The 22,647-nt window shown below is 43.3% G+C and overlaps 1 pseudogene; it reads right to left on the bottom strand.

Moving 5' to 3' along the window:
* Positions 1-213: 213 nt before the first annotated feature.
* Positions 214-22,013, bottom strand: LOC100984985 (sal-like protein 4; annotated as a pseudogene).
* Positions 22,014-22,647: the final 634 nt, after the last annotated feature.

Raw genomic sequence — 22,647 nt, 5'->3', positions numbered from 1 at the left:
AAGTAACTGTTCACATATAACATGATCTCATATGTAGAAAACCCTAAATATTCCAAACACAAATATTGAAGCAATAAATAAATTCGGCAAAGCTGTGAGATATCCAATCAACACACGAAAATCAGTTTGCATCTCTATACAATTTTAAGGATTAGTGTTTTTATGTGCCTGGGAATAAAAGTCGATATGAGGGCATCCCACTTAAGGTTCTAAGGCTGAAGCAATTTTATAATTCCACAACCTTAGGTTTTTGCTGTTGTTTCTTAAGTACATTCAAACAAACAAACGAAAAGCTGGAGACAGGGTTGGGGACATATAAAACAGGTACCTAAATAGATGAAAGACCTTGTCCTTTTACCTACATCAGTTATTAGGGAAGTATCCATACCCCTCTCTTCAACAGGCTAAGTAGTTAGCTGTCTTTTCCACTGTGGTTCAATAAGGTCCAACGGTTCTACCTTGAAATAGATAACAGTCTTTGGAAAAAGTCACTCTAGGTTGTACAAAGATTCTATGTATACAGTTTGTCACAAGTAACAAAGCTACTTTGCAAGACCCACTTCTTTCCAAAATTTAAAAAAAGAATTTTAGTCTGTACTTGTTTGGGTGTGAATTTTTTTTTTCTTTCATTTTTTGCAAAGCAGCATAGCAACAATCATGATTGTAGGACTTGCCTGAGATTGTGGTCATAACCCTGGTAAACATCATTTGCATACCAGTAAGAAAAAGAAAACAGGAGATGAGTTCTATTTATTTTATTTTATTTTATTTTTTCTTTTTGAGACGGAGTCTTGCTCTGTCACCAGGGTGGAGTGCAGTGGCGTGATCTCAGCTCACTGCAACCTCCACCTCTCGGGTTCAAATGATTCTCCTGCCTCAGCCTCCCGAGTAGCTGGTATTACAGGCACTCGCCACCACATCCAGCTAATTATTGTATTTTTAATAGAGACAGCGTTTCACCATGTTGGCCAGGATGGTCTTGATCTCTTGACCTCATGATCTACCTGCCTCAGTCTCCCAAAGTGCTGGGATTACAGGCTTGAGCCACCGCGTCTGGCCAGGAGATGAGTTCTTATTAAAAAGAGCAGATTCTAGAGATTTCACTCTGTTTGCATTTCTCCTTCCATGCAAGTTCTCCTTGAGTTTGGCTGACCACAAGCTCATCTTCTTCCAGGAAGTGAGGAAACTGGTATTTGGGAATGCTCCCAGTAGCACCTGCTTTTTCCATATCTGCACTGATACCTAATTGGAAGCCATCCACGTTGGAGACAGTGGCGTTATTTATATTGAAGCTGACTCCCAAGGAAACCAGGAGGGTAGGGACACCGCCACTCTGGATCACAGAGATCTCATTGGTCTTCTTGGCCAGACCACCATTGAGCATGCTGGTGTCCTGGTTCCACACAACAGGGCCCATGTTCACTAAAGTGGCCAGGATTTCCCTGGGAAATATTTGAGACTCTTCCCATCTGCACCTAACAGAGCCATGGTGTTTTCGATAGCCAGCTTCCTACCATGGCGTGCTGAGTCACATAGTGGACCTTCCAGTTGCCTTTGGTGGTAAAAGCTTACCCACAAATGTTGCATGCAAAAGGCTTCTCTCCAGTGTGAGTGTGCTCATGAATCTGAAGAAAGCCAATGGGTGAGACGTTCTTCCCACACCATGTGCAGCTGTGTTGCTTGGCCTGTTGGCATGGCTAGGCCACTGACAAAGGGGTCATCCCCAGGGACAATGTGGAGGGTTCAACAAATGTGCCAGCGACTTCAACTTTGACATAGATTGACTGAGCTCAGATAAACGTTGAAGGGAGATGGCTCCAACCCTCTATCTTAGTAGGGCTGTTTTCAGAGCTTTCTGCTTTGTCCCCAGCATCAGGAGACTTTGACTGATCCTTTCTGCTTGGCCATTGACCGAGGAGAGTACCTGGAAGGATGTGGCTTCCATGATGTCTGGACTTCAGCTCTGATACTCCTGGTCTCCCATTAGTGAGGACCAGTCGTTGGTCAAAGCTATTGCTCTTCATGGAACTGTTTTCTCTGCTGCTCTGGTGCTGCGGGCCAAAAGGGGCAGGACCCACTTTTCCCAGGGCATCTAAGGAACCCATCTTGGTGAACCCTAGTGTGGATGATGCCTACTACATGCTGGGAAGAGGCACAGGGACCTTTGAGGAGCTACTAGAGGCCTCTGGGAGCTGACTTCATCTACACTGGTGCTTTCAAAAACATCATCATGGCACATGGCACTGGTGCTGCCATTCTCATCCACCATCATTGGCTCAGGACTCATAAAGTCACAGGAATTCTCTGGCAGGGGAAGGTTGGGAATCTGACTGGCCAGATCCATCTGAATATGCTGCCACAACATCACAGCACCGGTGAACTTCTGATAGAAAAGGCACAGATGCTGCACCTTTATGGATGTGTTGGGTTGGTGAACCCCAGTGTGTCTTAAGGGTTGCCTTTGGTAGAAAAAGCTCAGCCACAGATCTTACACTGGAATGGTGTCTCCGGAGTATGGATGCAGCAATGCATTTAAAGGGAGCTTTAGCAGCTTAATACTCGGTGGCAAATGAAGCATTTGTTGGGGTCAGTGGTGGTCATGTCGAAGTACTCCACCAGCTGCTGCAATTTCAGGGTCTCTGACCCTGGTTCAGGGGTCCCACTTTCTTGGAAGCCACCAACCCTTGGGGAATTATGGTTTGGCCCCATGCCAGGAAGTGTGGGCTACAGGTCACTGGGCAATGGGCCACCTGTGAGGTCCTTGGGGTTAGGCCCCAAACAGAGCTTTTGAGGTAGTCCTACAGAGGGGATTACAATAACAGGTTTTCTGTCTAAAGAGAGACTCAGTTCATCTATTGATGTACAAAGAGTGCATAGGGGATATCACTGCCTACCACCATTTTGTCCTAGAGCTCAGCAAAGAGTGAGGATTTGCCTTCACCTGGGGATGTTGGTGAATGTGCACCTTGAGGTTGCCCTTGGTGGTGAAGCAGTTATCACAGACAGAGCACACAAAGGGTCTCTCTTCCCATGTGGAAGTGGAGGTGGATCTGCAAGGAGCTATCAGTCTCAAACAACCTTGTTACAGTACTTACACTTGTCCTTGTAGGGGATCACCTTGTCTTTGGGTTTAACATCCACTGAGGAGATGTTCAGTGGCTTCCCCTTCCCTTTCTTGGATGGGTCTAGTGCTACAGTGGAGAAAGGACTTTGGAAGCACACCAATCCCGGGGCCTGAGAAAGCAAAGCACTCAAGAGGTGGGACATTACATTTGGCTCACCCTGGTCCCATCCAGCTTCACAGCAAAGGGCATCAGCCCTGGGGATGGAGAACTGGTGGTGAAAAGGATGTTGGTGTGAGGTAGTATGGCTTGTTTCAGGGTGTCCAGAGACAGACCTTGGCTTCCAGTCTTTGGGCTGAGCAAAGCCACAGCCGCAGAAGCCTGCTGGGACAGGTGGCTGCACAAGGCCTTCAGGGTGTTGGCCCCTTCCCCACCTGAGTGGAAGGCGTGTAAGGCTGTAAGGCCCACATGTCCACCTGGATGAGGACCTGCTTGGTGAGCTGAATCTACTGTAGCTGTTGCTGCTGCAGACACAGGATCTACTCAAGGACCCATGGGATGCTGTTGTTACTGGGCACGGAGGCTGGCAATGCATCTAAGCTCCACTGATTCATTGCCACTTTGGTGCCCTGTATTGCCTGCAGGCTCACATAGTGTTGGCCACTTTGCCTTTAAGTAAATAGCTTATCTTCTGGGGTGTGGGTGGCAAGGCCATCTCTGTTTTTAAGTGCACCACAGACTCCACACCCAGCTCCTCCTTCATGCTCCCTAGGCTGCCACCATTCTCCCTGTGACCATCCTTACTGCTTGAACTAAGTGGCTGGTGGCTCAGCACAGCTCCGGAGAAGTCTCCTGACGGCACTGACCCCTCGCTGTTATTCATGGTGACAACACAACAGGTGGATTTTTAGTGCAATTTTTCTTATCTTCTAAGAACTCAAAAATGCTAAAGAACTCCACACAACATTTCTCACATTTGTGTGTTTCCTCCCAATGAAGCCACTTTATCATCGTGATTCCCTGGGTGGTTCACTGGAGCACCTAAAGTTTGGACGTCTGGCCTCAGAACGGTGAGAGAATAAATTTCTGTTGTTTTAAGCCATCCAGTTTGTGGTTGTTTGTTACAGCAGCCCCAGCTCCCAGGCCACCAGCACCACTGGGCCCGCATCTGCAAATGCTAGGGTCAGCTGCTGTGGCTGCTGCTCACCCTGGTCCTCATCCAAGTTGATGTGCTGGGGTTTTACCAGCTTGTGCCTCGATGTGGTGTGAGCCTCAGTGTTCCCAGAGAGCTGCAGTTATTTGCCCTGTCCCTAATAGTGCTTTTTTGAAGACATAGAAAAACCCATCTTTAAACTCTTATGGACTCTCAAAGGACTCTGAATAACCAAAACAATTTTGAAAAAGAAAAAGGAACAAAATTTGGAGGACGCTCAGTTCCTGATTTCAAAACTTACTACAAAGCTACAGTAATCAAAACAGTTTGGTACTAGAATGAGAACTGACATACAGACCAATGGATAGAAGAGTCCAGAAATAAATCGTCATATATATGGTCAGTTAACTTTTAAAAAGAGAGCTTAGATTATTCAATGGAAAAATGATGATGCCTTCAACAAATGGTGCTGGGAAAACTGGATATCTACATGTAAAAGAATGAAGGTGGACCCTTATACCAGATCATATATCAAAAGGATATAAAACCTCATAATGAATCAAAGACCTAAATGGAAGAGCTAAAACTATAAACCTCCTAGAAGAAAACATAGGGGAAAATCTTTATGACATTAGATTGGGTAATAGTTTCTTGGATATGATGCCAATAGTGCAGGCAACAAAAGAAAAAAAATGATAAATTGGAATTCATTAAAAGTAAAAACTTTTGTGCATCAAAGGACATTATCAAGAGAGTGAAAAGAGAACCCATGGGATGGGAGATAATATTAGTAAAACATATATGTGATAAGGGATTAATATCTGGAATGTATAAAGACCTCCTGCAACTCAACAACAAAAGTAGCCCAATTCAAAAACAGGCAAAAGACTTGAATAGATAGTTCTCCAAATATATAGAAATGCCCAAGAAGCACATGAAAAGATGTTCAACATCATTAGCTATTAGGCAAAATGCAAATCAAACCCACAATGAGATACCACTTCACATCCATTAGGATGGCTGTTATTTTAAAAAATTAAAACCTGAAAATAACAAGTGTTGGCAAAGATGTGGAAAAATTGGAACCCTTGTGCATTGCTAGTGAGGATGTAAAAGGTGCAGCCACTATAGAATGCAGTATGGCAGTTCCTCAAAAAATTAAACATAGAATTACCACATGATTCAACAATTCCATTTCTGGGTATATACCCAAGAGAATTGAAAGCAGGGACTCAAACAGATATTTGTGTACCATTGTTCATAGCAGCAGCATTCACAGTAGCCAAAAGGTGAAAACAGCACAAGTGTCTATTATTAAATGAACAAATACATAAAATATGGTATATACATATAATGGAATATTATTCAGCCCTAAAAAAGAATAAAATTCTGACACATGCTACAACACCAATGAACTTTGAGAACATTATGCTAACTGAAATAAGCCAGCCTTTAAAAGACAAATACTGTATGATTTCATTTATATGAGGTGTCTAGAATTGTCAAATTCATAGAGACATAAAGTTGTATGGGGGTTACCAGGGGAGTAGGGTCCGGGAAAAGAATGGGGAATTTTTGTTTTATAACTACAGAGCTTCTGTTTGGAATGATCAAAAGTTCTGGATAAGTAGTGGTGATAGGTGCACAAATTATAAATGTGCCTAGTGCCAATGAAAATGACACATACTTAAAAGTGGTTAAAATGGTAACTTTTATGTTATATATATGTTTTATCACAATAAAAGATATATGCTGGTCAATCCTAAGCAGGAGAATGGATAAACAAATTGTAGTATATTCATACAATAAAATACTACTCAGCAATATTTTTTAAAGCTACTTATATGCCCAAAAACATGGCTGAATCTCAAAAACATTATATTTAGCAAGAGAAGCCTTATACAAAGGGATATATACAGATGATTCCACTTATACCAAGTTCTAGAATAGGTTACATTATTCAAAGTGAAAAATATCACAAAGTGGTTGCCTGGAAGGGGGTTGGTTTTGATTGGAAAGGGCCTGGAATTTTCTGAGGTGAAGAAAATGTACTATATTTTGGGTTTCATAGTTGTACATAATTGCCAAAATTCATTTAATTTAACACTGAAGGTTTTATCATATGTAAATTATCTCAAAGATACAGAAAATTTCTATTGGTCAAAATTTCTTTCTAGATGGACAGTACTGACTTGAGTATCCCAATGGTCCTTCTCCTTTCTCTCATCTCCATGGCTGCACAATCTCCTGCCTGTCTCTTTTTGATTGACACTTTCCTTATGTGACTCTGCTAATATATTAAATCAGGTTACATTAACATTTTACAGGCTTGATACATATTCAGTCTTCTTAAGGTGATTTTTCACGTCACCTTCCTGACTCTTTATGAGGTTGTATGACTTCTTCACATAACCTCCCAAAGCCAACCCTACTATAATGATCAAGTTTTTAGCTATACTTCACGATAGCTCCAACGCTAAAACATGATATTACTTTCAGTAGATGAGCCCTAGAACTAAACAAGATGGTCCAATATTTTAGTTTACAGTCAGATAACATGATTAAGTTGAACCATACGAAATTGCCAACGTTTCCCTTATTTTCAACAATTACATATGACAATTACATATGCCTCAAACAGTAAAGTTTTTGTTTTGTTTTATTTTGTTTTGTTTTTGAGACAGTCTCGTCCTGTCGCCCAGGCTGGAGTGCAATGGCATGATCTCAGCTGGCTGCAACCTCTGCCTCCTGGGTTCAAACGATTATCCTGCCTCAGCCTCCAGAGTAGCTGGAGGTGGTGGCACCCGCCAGCACACCCAGCTAAAATTTTTGTATTTTTAGTAGAGACGGGGTTTCACCATGTTGGCCAGGCTAGTCTCGAACTCCTGACCTTGTGACCCTCCTGCCTCAGGCTTCCAAAGTGCGGAGATTACAGGCGTGAACCACTGCGACTGGGCATAAAGTTTTAAAAATTGTATAATCTCACATTTTTCTCAACATCCTTAACAGGTAATCCAATGTAAGATGACCATTTCTTTTAAAATTAGAAAAATTTAATAAATAAGCACAAATGATTAGTTGAATGATTTTAAAAAGAGCTGTCATATAAGTAGTTAGATAATTAAGCTAATTAAATTTAAAGAATAATAATTAGTTAAATAATTGTTTTAAAAGATTAGTCAAGTATGTAAAAGATATTAACTAAATATTGTTTATATATATATGCTCATGGTGACCCAATATTTTGCTGGAGGTCATCTTGCAACAACAGAGATTAGCCTCTGTGTCTCATTCATTGTTACATTCTTAGCACCCAGCAGAGTGCCTGAAATACAGCAGATGCTCAAGAAATATCTGCTAAAATGAAGAAATAAGAAGGACTTTCTGTCAGATGAACGATTATAACCCCAAAACATATATCCCAACATCTTTTGCCTATAAAGGAAGCCCCAAGATAATTTTCATTGCATTTTCCCCATGTTCACATTACAGCCAAATCAACTTTCTTGTTTCTAAGACATACAGTGCCCAAATCAAAGAGAAAAGGTATATCAAAAATCCAAATTTTTCTAAATCATGTCTTCTATGTGACTGGAATACAAAACAACATAGAGGATTTCAGGTTTGACAATAACAGAAACTTCCAGAAGAGACAGTAGAATGCAACGAGAATATAACTCCTGCCATGGAATATTTAATTTGCTGGAAGCAATATGGCAATCTGTTAGGAGCATGATGCCTATAAATTGGATGGTCCTGTGTTCAAAGGTCAGTTTTTCTCTTTTTTAGACATGACCTTGAGCAAGTTCTTTCACCTCCCTGAGCCCCTATTGCTCATCTGTAAAATGGGAATGATAATTGTTCATTCATTCATTCACCTATGAAATATGTATTGAACACCTACCATATGCCAGGCCTGGAAATGGGCTCTGGGACACAACAATGAGCAAAATAGACCAAAAGGCCTGCCCTCATGGAGTTTACAATCCAGAGAGAATGACATGCAAAACATTAAGTAAGTAAAATATACAGTGCGTTTGAAGATGAGCTGAATTTTCAGGAGACTGAAATTCGGCATGAGTTGGTAGGGCAAAAACCAATGGGCTTTGAGTAGTTATTGGTAATGGGATGAATTGCTTGTACCAATGAGCAGCTTAGAGCAATCACTTAAATAGATTTAAGAGAATCATCACTAGCTAGATAGGCACATGCTTGAATAGATTAGTGATAGATAGACAAACAGAGCAACAGATGGATGAATTAGAGAGTCAAGCAGACAGACCTAAATAGATTGACACAAATGGTATCTCAAGGTGCCCTGACAACAGCATCTGCTGCTAGAATGACTGACTTTTGATCTTGCACGTCTGGCTAGCAAGATAGGCATTAGTGTCTCCCTCACTGGACTACAGGCATCCTTGCAAAATCCTCTCCATCCTTGAAGGTGAGTTGGAAGAACTGGTCTTCCCTTAGGAGAGGACCTATGTAAATCTGTGCCAGGCCTCTTCTCCAAATCTTCCAAAAAATCAATAGGCTCTTTCAAGCAGAGGGTAGAGATGATGCCAAGGGAAAGTCTCTGTAGCAGGAGAAGCGAACAGTCCCAAGAGATAGAAACTAGACACCAGAGAGATGAAGAGAGAATGTATTCAACAAGGAGATGGATGTCAGAAGGTGTCAAGTTTTATTTCAGTAAGACCAGTGGCCCGTCCTTCATCATTTCTTATTTCAGATAATTCAGTGTGGATTGAGTATTGAAAGCTATTGGAGAATTATCGTTGGTCTTCTGGGTGTGATAATGGCAATGCAGCACTGTAGAGAGAGAGAGAAAGAAAAAAAAAAGTCTTTCTCCTTTATGTCTGCAGTAGAATAATATGATGTCTGGGATTTACTTTGGCAAACTCCAGCCAGAAAAATAAAAGAAAGAAAGTCGGGGGTTTTGATGAAACAAGCTTGGCAACATTTTTATGATTGTTGGAGTTGTGTTGGGTGCACAAGAGTTCATTAGATACTTCTCTCCACTACTGAGTGTGCTGGAAAATTTTCATAGTAAAAAGTTATGATTTTCCCATTTATTTTCAGAAGGGAAAAAATACACATAAGCACACATATATACACTTGGAGCATTTTTCCAGCTTTAGGGATTAATTCTGTTTGGCAGACGAAAGTCATTCTGTTAAATGATTTATGATATTTAAAGAGAAATTTGGTTCCATTTAATTGCTACCTTAAATTAACTGTTGCCTGAGCCTAGAGAAATGACTGCTAGGGCCAGAGTGGAGGAAGAGGTGACAGTGAGCTTCAAGTGGTACTGAGTGATTTCAAGTGTGACCAGCGACTTAGACGAAAGGATGCAGAGTTCCCACGTAAAGGGCAATGCTCTCTAAAAATCACTGCTCTCAACAATCTTCCACCATCTGAGAAGGTTATTTGAATTCCTTCCCAACTGTTCCCAAACAGAGCATTTTGTAATGCAGAGGAATTTTAAAATAATTGAACCCAGACTTATAAATGCCTTCAACATCCAGTCACTACATATTTGCTCAGTATCTACTCTATCACTGGCACTGTGCCAGGCCTAAGGACTATATGGTGGTAGACAACCTAGAGAAGAGCATTGCTATTTTTTTTTTTTTTTTTGAGGTGGAGTCTCACTCTGTCACCCAGGCTGGAGTGCAGTGGCGCAATCTTGGCTCACTGCAAGCTCTGCCCCCTTCAGGTTCAAGTGATTCTCCTGCCTCAGCCTCCCAAGTAGCTGGGATTACAGGCATCTGTCACCACACCCGGCTAATTTTTGTATTTTTAGTAGAGACAGGGTTTCACCATCTTGGCCAGGCTGGTCTTGAACTCCTGACCACGTGATCCACCCACCTCAGCTTCCCAAAAGTGCTGAGATTACAGGCATGAGCCACCGTGCCTGGCTGAGGATTACTTTCATGAGACTTACGGTCTAGCTGGAAACACAGGCATCCTCAACATATAAGCACATATTAAAGCAATTAACAACCTTCTGATAAGTGGGATTTTTTTTTTTTTTTTTTTTTTTTTTTTTTTTGCTCTTGTTGCCCAGGCTGGAGTGTGATGGCGTGATCTTCGCTCACTGCACCCTCCACCTCCCAGGTTCAAGTGATTCTCCTGTCTCAGCCTCCTGAGTAGCTGGGTTTACAGGCATGCGCCACCACGCCTGGCTAATTTTGTATTTTTAGCAGAGATGGGGTTTCACCATGTTGGTCAGGCTGGTCTCGAACTCCTGACCTCAGGTGATCCACCTGCCTCAGCCTCCCAGAGTGCTGGGATTACAGGCATGAGCCTGTAGGAACTTTTATAGACCACAGTAAGGATGTGCTGGACATTGGTATAAATGTTCCACAAGTAGTCACTCATTTAATCCTTCCAAAAACTCATACGCCTTCTATAGGTAAAGAAACTGAGGCACAGAGAGGATAAGTAACTTGTTCAAGATTATCAGTTATTAACCAGTGGAGCCATGATTAGAACCCCAGATTTGCTGCAGAGCCTCACCTCCTAACCACTCTGCTGTCCAGCCTCTCAAATCAAGGCCACTGTTACATATTTTTGGAGTATCTACCATATGCCAAGCTCTATTCTCAGCCCTGGGATAAAGCAGATAATAAAGTCCCTGCTCTCATGGAGCTTTTTGGGGGAGAGGGACAATTAGAAACATCTAAATATATAATATGCCAGAAGGCTATAAGTGTCATGTAGGACAATAATCAATGGAAAAAATAGAAAATGACAGAGGGTCTCAGATGGCAACAGCATGAAGTTCTTGTAAGTTCAAGGACTCTCCAAGAAGGCACTGAGATTGGAGGAGTGAGGTGGGCATGTTAGGAAGTGATGTCAGAAATCAGATGATGCACATACAGCCTTGAAGTTCAATTTAGGAACTTCAGATTCCAGTGTGAATAGATCAGGAACCCTCAGGGTCATGAGCTGAGGAGATAGGATACACCTCTTTTTCTTTTCTTTTTTTTTAGACAGAGTCTTGCTCTGTCACCCAGACTGGAGTGCAGTAGCATGATCTCAGTCCACTGCAACTTCTGCCTCCTGGGTTCAAGCGGTTTTTGTGTCTCAGCCTTCCAAATAACTGGGATTACAGGCATGTGCAACCATGCCAGGCTAATTTTTGTATTTTTAGTAGAGACAGGGTTTCACCATGTAGGTCAAGCTGGTCTCGAATTCCTGTCCTCAAACGATCCTCCCACCTGGGCCTCCCAAAGTGCTGGGATTACAGGCATGAGCTACCACGCCTGGCCAGGAAACACCATTTTTTAAAAGGCTCACACTGCCTTTAGGAAGTGAGGGTAGAAGCAGGCAGACCCTTTAGGAGGCTGTTGCAACAATCCAGGGATTCGCGATGGTGCAGCTGTGAAAGAAAGAGAGCCCCAAGGTGTTTGGCCTGAGCATCAGCCAAGAGGGAGCTGCCTTTAACTGCAATGAAGAAGACTGCAGGAGAGCAGAGTCTCACCTGGTAGGGCAGAGGAAAGAAAATGAACAGGTCCCTTCACTCATCGGAGGCACATAAATCGAGTGGAGTCCTATGTCAAGGTTGGAAATCAGGCTAGATGAAGAACAAGGTCAGAGAGGATAAGCAGGGCTGGTCTATGGAAATCCTGGAGCCAAAATGCCCATGCCTGCAGGGGATCCTTGTACCTGGGGTCATCTAAAGAGACCAGGGTCCTGGTGGGCTTTGAATTCAGCATTGAAAGATGGGGAAGACACAAGGATGCAGGGGAGATAATGTCCTGGCAACCATGCAAGCAAAGGTTCAGAGGGAGGCACAAGCTTGACATGTGGCTTGGACTGTCAGTGTCCTCGACGACCACTGGACAAGGTATCCAGGGCTCCGTTTTCCGCACTGCCCAGAGCATAGGCACAGGGGTGGTCAGAGCAGAGTGTGTCTGCCGAGTATCCCAGGCAGACACATTAAGCCGGATGGAGAAAAACAGATGGTGCAGCAACAAAAACAAGCCACCTCCTTCATGGCTCAGCTGTTTGAGTTGTAAAATTATTGATGGAGGCTGGGCAAGCGGAGTCCGTGGAGGAAAAATTCGGTCTGGTGATGTCTCAAAAACTCACTTAGACAAGGTGGTTCTGAGAAGATAAATTAGACAGTCCCCTTCCCCATGGGCTTCCCACATTACTCAGCCCAGCCGCCCAAACTGTTGCCCCAGGCTATAGTACAGGCTGTGGAGGAGCAAGGGAGAGGCAGTGGAAACCAACAGTTAGGGAATTTGCTCTGCAGCCTGCTGAGTTTGAGAAGCTGCTCTCCCACCTACTAACTATGTGACTGTGGGCAAGCTCCTGGGCTGCTCTTTGCCTCATGACCTATAGTGATGATCATAGTGGCTCCTCATAGGGCGATTGTGAAATGAAGTGAGTTAATTGCTGTAAAGCATGGAGACAGTGTTTGGTATGCACTCAGTACTAATAAAAATTAACTGTAATTATTATTATCTAACTCTACATCGACAGAGCTGAGTGTACAGCTCACCACATGTTGGGAGTTCAATAAAGGGCTGCTTAATATAATTTGATGTCATCATGATCATTATCATAGTTATTGAGCTCTCACAGTGGCCAGCTCTTTGCAAAGCCATTTAGACACTTGAGTGTCTTACATTGGGATATAGGAAAAACTCAAAAATCTGAGGATATACGTCAGGCACCAATTTTGCTCAGAAACTCAGGGATCACTTTTAGAAGCAGACTTTGGTCTTGCAGATAGATATGACAAAACAAAGGAGAAAGGAAAAATGAACAAGGAGAAAAGGTTTTCCTGAGGACAAGAGCTGAGATCTTAGATGTTTCAGGGAACTAGATATGCCCATACGATTGCCCATATTCTGTGTGTGTGTGTGTGCGTGTGTGTGTGTGTGTGTGTGTGTTTAATTGGAGCTAGGCATTAGTTACTTAGTCAATGAGTTACTTAGTTTTAACTTGGGACAGATGGTCCTTCCCTTCTCCCTCCTTCCTCCCCTTCCATACCTTCTTTCCTTCTTCCCAAGAAGAAAAGCTCAGGGGTTCACGAACTATGACATATGGATCAGGCCAATATATGGACAAACCAGTACAACAAAAGCCAATTCCCTAAAAAGCCTGTTTGCTAAGAATGCCATTCAGCAATTGACTTTCCTTGAATTGACCTAAGTTCCTGGGATATCACTGAAGATGGAAAGACAGAGACAAGAGCAGGAAATGGGGCTCTTGGAGAGCACACCACACTGAGCCCTGCTTGGAGAGCTGCCCATCCTAAGGCACCTGTTCCCAAAGGGAGGTGGAAGATTTGTCCTCAACAGAATCCATACTCAATTCAGCTTTAAGCGACCAGAAGCACTGGGCTCATAGGGGAAATGGACAATGGAGGCTGTAAGTACTTAGGAAGGACTCTCACAGAAAGAAGAATGCCTCGAGCAAGACCTGGAGACTGGATGCCTCCTCAGAAAACATCCAGATGAAGGAGGAAGACCAGCATGAATTTCTTTTTCTTTTTCTTTTTCTTTTTCTTTTTGAGAAGGAGTCTCACTCCGTCGCTCAGGCTGGAGTGCAGTGGCGCAATCTCAACTCACTGCAACCTCTGCCTCCCGAGTTCAAACCATTCTCCTGCCTCAGCCTCCTGAGTAGCTGGCATTACAGGCATGCGCCACTATGCCCGGCTAATTTTTGTATTTTTAGTAGAGACAGGGTTTCGCTATGTTGGCCAAGCTGGTCTTGAACTCCTGACCTTAAATGATCTGCCCACCTCGGCCTCCCAAAGTGCTGGGATTAAAGGCATGAGCCACCGCGCCCGGCCCAGCATGAATTTCTTCGAGCAAATTCCGCTTTGTGACAGAGGAGGCAGGCTGCAATAATAAAGGTGGAGGCCGGGCACAGTGAGCTTAAGCTCAGAGTTCTTCAGAGGCCTCAGAAATAACACCACACATCTACAACCATCTGATCTTTGACAAACCTGACAAAAACGAGAAATGGGGAAAGGATTCCCTATTTAATAAATGGTGCTGGGAACTGGCTAGCTGTATGTAGAAAGCTGAAACTGCATCCCTTCCTTACACCTTATACAAAAATTAATTCTAGATGGATTAAAGACTTAAATGTTAGACCTAAAACCATAAAAACCCTAGAAGAAAACCTAGGCAATACCATTCAGGACATAGGCATGGGCAAGGACTTCATATCTAAAACACCAAAAGCAGTGGCAACAAAAGCCAAAATTGACAAATGGGATCAAATTAAACTAAAGAGATTCTGCACAGCAAAAGAAACTACCATCAGAGTGAACAGGCAACCTATAGAATGGGGGAAAATTTTTGCAATCTACCCATCTCACAAAGGACTAATATCCAGAATCTACAAAGAACTTAAACAAATTTACAAGAAAAAAATCAAACAACCCCATCAAACAGTGGGCGAAGGATATGAACAGACACTTTGCAAAAGAAGACATTTATGCAGCCGACAGACACATGAAAAAATGCTCATCATCACTGGTCATCAGAGAAATGCAAATCAAAACCACAGTGAGATACCATCTCACACCAGTTAGAATGGCAATCATTAAAAAGTCAGGAAACAACAGGTGCTGGAGAGGATGTGGAGAAATAGGAACACTTTTACACTGTTGGTGGGAGTGTAAACTAGTTCAACCATTGTGGAAGACAGTGTGGTGATTCCTCAGGGATCTAGAACTAGAAATACCATTTGACCCAGCCATCCCATTACTGGGTATATACCCAAAGGACTATAAATCATGCTACTATAAAGACACATGCACATGTATGTTTATTGCAGCACTATTCACAATAGCAAAGACTTGGAACCAACCCAAATGTCCATCAGTGATAGACTGGATTAAGAAAATGTGGCACATATACACCATGGAATACTATGCAGCCATAAAAAGGATGAGTTCCTGTCCTTTGTAGGGACATGTATGAAGCTGGAAACCATCATTCTGAGCAAACTATCGCAAGGACAGAAAACCAAACACCACATGTTCTCACTCATAGGTGGGAATTGAACAATGAGAACACTTGGACACAGGGTGGGGAACATCACACACTGGGGCCTGTCATGGGGTGGGGGGATGGGGGAGGGATAGCATTAAGATAAATACCTAATGTAAATGACGAGTTAATGGGTGCAGCACACCAACATGGCACATGTATACCTATGTAACGAAACTGCACATTGTGCACATGTACCCTAGAACTTAAAGTATAATAATAAAAAAAAAAAGTTCAGAGTTCTTAAATTCCACACAACCTGCACAAAGTGATTAGCATCCTGGTGAGGCATAAAGTAGGGAGATTGTCTTTTTTTTCCTCTCCTATTTTCTATGTCTCCACCTTCCCCAGATAATATTAAGTCTGTTTGTTGATTCTCCCAACCCCACACAGAGACACGTAGCTTAATGGTTAGCAATGTGGACTTGGGGGACAACCCACCACGTGACCTTGGGCAAATCACTTCCACTCACCTGTGCCTCAGTTTCCTCATCTGCAAAATGGAAATGAAGGTAATAAGAGTACCAGCTTTATAAGGTAGTTATAAGGGTTAAATAAATTAATACAGTAAAGTTCTTAGAATAGTCCTTGGCTCATTGTAAGTGATCAATGCATCATAGCAATTGTTACTATTAGTACTGCTACTGCTACTCCTACTAATACTATTATTCACTCAGTTGAATGAAAATACTTAGACTAAGGCAAAACATAGTAAAAACTTGGAAAGAGAAGAATTTCAGCCTTTAACTTCTTTGAACTCTAATTTATAAGAAGTCAACCGGAGAGAGGTTATATGGTTTCCATTTAGGACACGGTATGATCACCAGAAAGCTATGTTGGATGACATCTCTGGATATAATGCAAGATGGGCATTGAAATACAGTAATTTTCACCCGCTGGAGTGCAGAGAGCCTTCGCTTAATGAATGAGTTGTCATGATCCATTTCAGAGAATTCTGGTGGGGAAGATCTGAACCATCCATCCTACTGGTTCCAGGAAAACACCCAAGGATGTGCTAGGAGAGACTTCTTCCAAAAGAAGAAGCAGAAATGCCTAGTTATGCTTCTGCTCTTCCCCCAGGGAGAAGAGCCACAATCCACCTGACCCTTGGCTTAGACATTTAACCCAGTTGATGGAGAGGAGAAAACCTAGATGACATTTCAAGGGATGGTGTGTTTTTCCCCCTCTGTGCACATTTCTGGCCTCTTCCTCAAGAGAAGAGAGAATTTCTGCCCTTCTGTATCTTCATCATCACTGTGCCACCCAATCCTAGAGGGGGAGAAATTGATCATCTAACATTCACTGGGCCCAGCTTTACTGAAGGTTACTACATTGAAAGGCAAACTTGCTTCCTTCTGCCATGTGTGATAGGCTCCACAAGACTGGCCCTCGCAGTGCCTTCCTTCCACTTTCCCCCACTCCCTCTGGAAGGGGTATAAAGGGTCTTAATTCTCAGGGAAGGCTGAGTTATACTCTTGCCTTGGTGGAAAGAAGCACGGACATCTCTTATTCCTTTTTTCATTTCCCTTTGTCCCAGTGGCAGCAGGCAAAAATCAAAGCCAGCCTCCAAGCTTGTCTTAGCTCTGCCTGCACCCATGTGTCAGACCTCCCCACAATTCCCACCCAGGAGCATGGCATGACCTATTCCTCTCCACCTCCCTCGCTCCCTCCCAGGTGTTCTTGTGTCCTTGTCCATTGCGTGTATGAAATCCTTTGTGCATATACGAAAGCAGAGATCAGGATCCAGACTCTCAGATTCCTTTGCATCTAACTGTATACACCTGCCCAAACAACAGCAGGCTATGACTCCCATTTTGCAGATGAGAAAACAGAGGCCCAGAGAGACTTAAAGGAGCTATGCTATAGAAAGTAGGTGGCACAGCCCGGCTTCTATGACTGGCCTTCATGTTCTAAATCATCTTCCCAGTTCACCCACTGCTTCTTATCCACATTCATTACTCGCTCTTTTAATACCTGAATCACTCCACAAAAAATTGTGTGTGTGTGTATATATATATAAATATGTATTAAATACATATATGCATATGTGTATAGTAAAATAAGATATGCAATATGCAAAAGAAAATATACAACATGCATACAATATAAAATAAAATTATATAATTCCCCCATCCAATGTCTAGTTGCTTGGAGGAATATGTGAAAATCAAATCATGTTATCTACCACTTAGACTTATTGGACTCAGAGCCGCTTCCCTCCTTCCTAATTCACAGTAGACTCTCAAAACACCAGCTCTGCATTCTCTCTCCTTCCTCAGTCTGGCAGTCAGGCTCTGAGCTATGTTCTCATTAGAGAAGAATTTCCCCCTCCACACAGCACAGTCTCTGGACGAAGGCTCTGTGGAGTTGAGGATAATAGACTGTGCCGGCAGTTCCAATCAGGTAGGCATGACAAAAAGACACGTGCAACACCCAGGGTGTGGACAGAAGGCAACAGAGTTGGATGCAGACCCGACTGACACAGATGGTAACTGTGGTTTGCACTAGACTGGGCAGCTGGAGCTCGCTCCTCCTGCCTAGCTTTCAGGCAGGGGTCTGGGAGAAGGTGGGTGTTGAGTGGGCGTTCAGGAATGAGTGAAGTGATGCCGCCTGGACCACCAGGTGCTCTGGGGTCAAAATCTTCTCAATTAATGACTTAATGCTTGTAACACAGGTTCAGCACATGTGCCCCAGTGCCTGATGAGAGAGCAGGGCAGCGCTCTTTTGCCATTAATCCTGGAAAGGATTTTCTAATCTTCTCGTCATGGTGGCAAGAGCTTGTGGGAGCCAGAGCTAGAGGCAGTTCCAGTAGAGGAAAAAAAAACACCAGCTTTGGACTTGGAAACCTGGACTCTGATTCCAGTTTTGTTTATATACAGATGGGGAGAAACACACCATCCCTTGAGCTGCAGGACCTGGGACAAATCACCTCATTTTCCCGGAGCACAGATTTCCCATCCTGACCTGCATATAAATTATGTCAGTCTACCAATAATATAAATATACTATCTATATACGTACGCATATGTAAAAGCACAAACTCCTAACCTGGGCAAGGGTCTGCATGTTCCAGTCCCTGCCCATCTTTCACCCTCTATTCCTATCATCCTCCACCCTAAGTCCAGTTGGCTCCAGCCTCTCATCCTCTTGCATCTCTCAAAGGACCAAGCTCACTCCCACCTCCACTCTCTTTACACCTTTTCTTCCTTCTGCCTGCAATACTTTCCCACCCTCTTTCTCTGACCAACTCCATGTCTCACCTTAAATAGCACTTCTCCCAAGAACCTATCTGGACTGCCTCTTGCTCCTGACAAGGCCTCAGTTGAGCAACCTGAAGGCCACAGAGCCTGGTGGTTGGAACACTGGAACTGCAGTTGGCACACCTGGGTTCAAATCTGAACCTGACAGTCACTGACTCATGTGACCTTGGGAAAAGTCTTGTCTGAGACCCTATCTCCTAGTCCGTAAAACAGGACTCATATTAGGTTTACATCAGAGGACTGACATGAGGATTAAATGAAATTAACTATGGAAGATACACAGACACTGGATAAGAGATGCCTGTTTCCCCTCTACAACACTCGGAATCATTAATATGTTAGAAAATATTCACCTATTATATGTTCCACATCTATCTCCCCTGCCAGATTTCGGACTCAAAGAGAGAAGGAACCATCTCTGCATGTTTCATCCCTGTCTCCAAGTCCCCACCAGACAAGATACGCAATGAATTGTGTGGCTTCAGCGAATGACTAAAATGAAGACATTAGCACCTGTCTCCAGGATCTCCTGCAGAAGTAAAGGAGATTGTGTGCAGTTGAGTGCATTACAGGCCATTAAATGCCGCGAGAACAGGAAAGATGGTTATTGCATCGTTTGTGAGGTGCAGAAGGGCTGACAGGCCAGTGGGTGGGGCAGAAGGAAGGGCATTCATGGCAGGGAAGAGAAAGAGAATTCGATTATGGGAAGGGCTGGAGAAGTTGTGGGGAGGAACAGTTAGAGGGTGGCCTGAGGGAATGAAAGATAGTGCTGAAGATAATGACACCACTGCTTTTACATAAAATATCCAGGCCCTGAGCATGGGCTAAGGGTCAGTCCACCTGTGACAACCCTAAGATTGAGACGTTTATGCTCGTTTTCCTCCTGAGGACTGACTTTCCCCAGAAGGCTTTTATTTATGCATTCATTCATGCGATATTTATTGATTTCCTACTAAACGCACTTTACTGAGCACTTACTAAGTTCACTTTGAGGTGCAGGGGATATAGCAATGAATAAACCAGACCAAGTTCCTGCTCTTATGAAACTTATATCCTAGTGGAGATAAGGAAATAAGTAAATTAGCCACTACAGGTATAAGTGTCATGAAGGAAAATAAAGTTACAGAGGGGATGGGAATGGTGCAGGTCAGGACTATCTTACAGAAGAGACTCAAGAAGGCTTCTCTGATAAGATCCATTTCAGCAGCAATCTAAAGGGAGCAGATGTAGGAGCTGTAAGGAAATCTGAGGGAACAGCATTCTAAGCAGAGGGAACCGCAGGTATAAAGGCCCTCAGCTGGAAGTGAAGCCATCCTTACAGAGTTAATGAGAATTCCGGACAGAAATATAGCTGTAATTAAGCATTAATCAGGCTGCACTTTGGCTCACTTCCTTGTAATGGAAAGTAATCCATAACACTAGATGCTGACCACTTACATCCTCTTTGTTCCTATAGATAGAATCTCCGATGTTAGAATGATAAAGTTTTCATTTACAAATTGCTTAAGCAGATCCTGGATTCCAGTGGAACACCTGATGCTGACCAGTTTAAAGACCCCCACAGAGGAACTGAGCCAGCATGAGAATGAAGTTTCTTCATCTCCCTGTGCCCTGGCTTCATCCTAACACTCTTTGACCAAGCAACAATCTCCATGCTTTGGCCCACTCCAAAACCCTTAAAACCCTAACCCCAAGTTCCTTGGGAGATGGATTTGAGGTTTCCTCTGTCTCCTATTTCAGCAGCTCTATGATTAAGCCTCTTTCTCTGCTGCAACCACTGGGCCATGGACCTATTGCTATTACAAGAGTGTGCTTGGTGGATTCAAGGAACAGCACCGTGGTGGTTTGGGCTGGAGTGCAGTGAGCAAGGGGGAAGTAAAAAGAGATGAGATCAGAAAGCAGCCAGGCTCCTGATCAGGTGGCCTTTATTGGCCACGATGAGGGCTAATGAAAAGAATACCATTACATGTCTTAGTCTTTAACAGATCACTAGCTGCCTGTGAAAAAACAGAGTGTAGAGGGCAAGGGTGGAAGAGGGAGACCGCTGCGGGGAGGAGGTTGCTGCTGTCCAGGTGGGCAATGATGGTGGCTGGGACCAGGAAGCAATGGAGGAGGTGGGTAGTCTCTGCAATGAGGCTTTTCTCTGTCTATAGGGGAATTGGATTTGCATTAGAAATCATAATCAGAACTAGTCTGGGCGCAGTGTAAACTCAGCACTCTGGGAGGCTGAAGTGGGAGGATCGCTTGAGGTCAGGAGTTCTAGACCCTGGAACCCCATCTCTACAAAAATACAAAAATTAGCTGGGCATGGTGGAGCATGCCTATAATCCCAGCTGCTTGGGAGGCTGAGGCACAAGAATTTGCTTGAACCCAGGAAGTGGAGGTTACAGTGAGCTGAAATTACACCACTTTACTCCAGCCTGGGCAACAGAGCAAGACTCCATCTCAAAAAAAAAAAAACAAAAAACAAGGAATCATAATCAGAACTAAAGGAGACCTTGACCCTCAGCTGGTCCAAGGACCCTCATCTGACCAATGAGATTTCTCCAAGGTCACATGGTCAGAGACTGGACAGAGCTTGGGCCTGAATCCCCTTCCCAGTTCAAAGCCCTTCCACCTGGTGGCTTCTTTTTGGTCATTGTGACTGTCCCTTCCATCTCTGTGGCTTTGTACAAACAGATCCACAAAGAGCTACTGCACTTTAGAGGTTGAGGGTATAATTAAGAACAACTTGCTTTTCATTTATAATTTATGCGTTATACACCACCTACTTCCCAAAAGGATTTGAGACAGCTTACAATAACAATCGTCTTTAAACCATCTGCACAGCCACCAAAAAACATGTTTTCAGAGAATCCTTAATGGCACAAGGAAATGTACAAAACATAACTTTTAATGAAAATGACAGGACACAATACTCTATTTACTATAATATTGTTACATATTATGAGGATGGATAAGGAGAGGGAAGAGAGGGAGAGTGAGAAGGGGGAAGAGAGAATGGGAAGGGAAGGGAAAGAAGGGGAGAGGGAAGGGAGGGGAGGGGAGGAAACACCAATAGTGGTTATTTCCTTTGTTAAAATTGTATGGTGAGACCTCATTGCTCACAGCATAGGTCCCCAAAATATTGTAAATAAAATTATTTTCAACAGCACTCTAACATCTTTTTTAATATTAATAGTTATGCATTTGTATATTAAACGTGAATTTTAAAAAATATGGCTAACACATCAAATCCACGTGTGCTGGTTAGATTTCATTGCCCTTCCAGATCCATTCTTCATCCTTTTCTGCCCTGCTCTGTACAGAGGAGACTTCTTTGCCCTCTGGCTTGGTTTGGGCCAATAGGAATTCCAGTAAAAATATATATATATCAGAGGGCAGAGGAGGGAGGTGTGAGGATATTAGTTACCTCTTTCCCCCAACCCTTCCTCCACTGCCCCAGCTCTAGAATGGCTGTGCCCCTTGGCTGCCCACAAGCCTCTATTTCAGGGCTCCAGTTCTCCTTGGGGTCCATGAATACTGTTCCCCTCTGCTAATTCCTGTTTCACTGTCCGTTGCTGTCTTCCTTAGCCCTGCCCTCGCCTATATAATAGTCCCTTTATTCGACTCTTTTTTTCTTTAGTATTTCTTAAAGTGCATAAGAATCACCAGGAAGTGGAGCTGGTTAAAACACAGATTCCTGCCCCATTCCCGGAGATTCTGCTTCAGTAAGTCTGGGCAGGGCCTGAGAAGTTTTATTTCTAAGGAGCGCTCAGATGATGCTTATGTTGTTAGTCCAGAGACTATACTTTGTGTAGCAATGCTTGAGTGAAACCCTTTGGGTGTGTCATCTGCTTTCTGGAAGTTCCATGACTAATTCTCGATGAGGCAGTCCAGTGGCAGTTTCTGCAGTGGTGAAAATGCTCTATAAAATTCTATACTTTCCAACAGAGGAGCCACGGGTGTCTCCTGAGCACTTGAAACGTGGCTAGTGCAATTAAGGTACTGGGTTTTTAATTATATTGAATTTTAATTAACAAAAATAATTAGCTCTGAGCTACTAAGGGTCAGTTGGCACTTTCAACAGTCTCACTGGAAATCTCCTTAACCATTGACAGGTTCATTAGGCACCATTTTTATCTTCATGTTACCGCAGGGGACAGTTTTGT

The sequence above is a fragment of the Pan paniscus genome, chromosome 18 (assembly GCF_029289425.2).
Source record: "Pan paniscus chromosome 18, NHGRI_mPanPan1-v2.0_pri, whole genome shotgun sequence".
Classification (NCBI taxonomy): Eukaryota; Metazoa; Chordata; class Mammalia; order Primates; family Hominidae; genus Pan; species Pan paniscus.
Note: the sequence above shows the minus strand (reverse complement) of the source record. Positions and strands in the feature narration are given on the sequence as shown.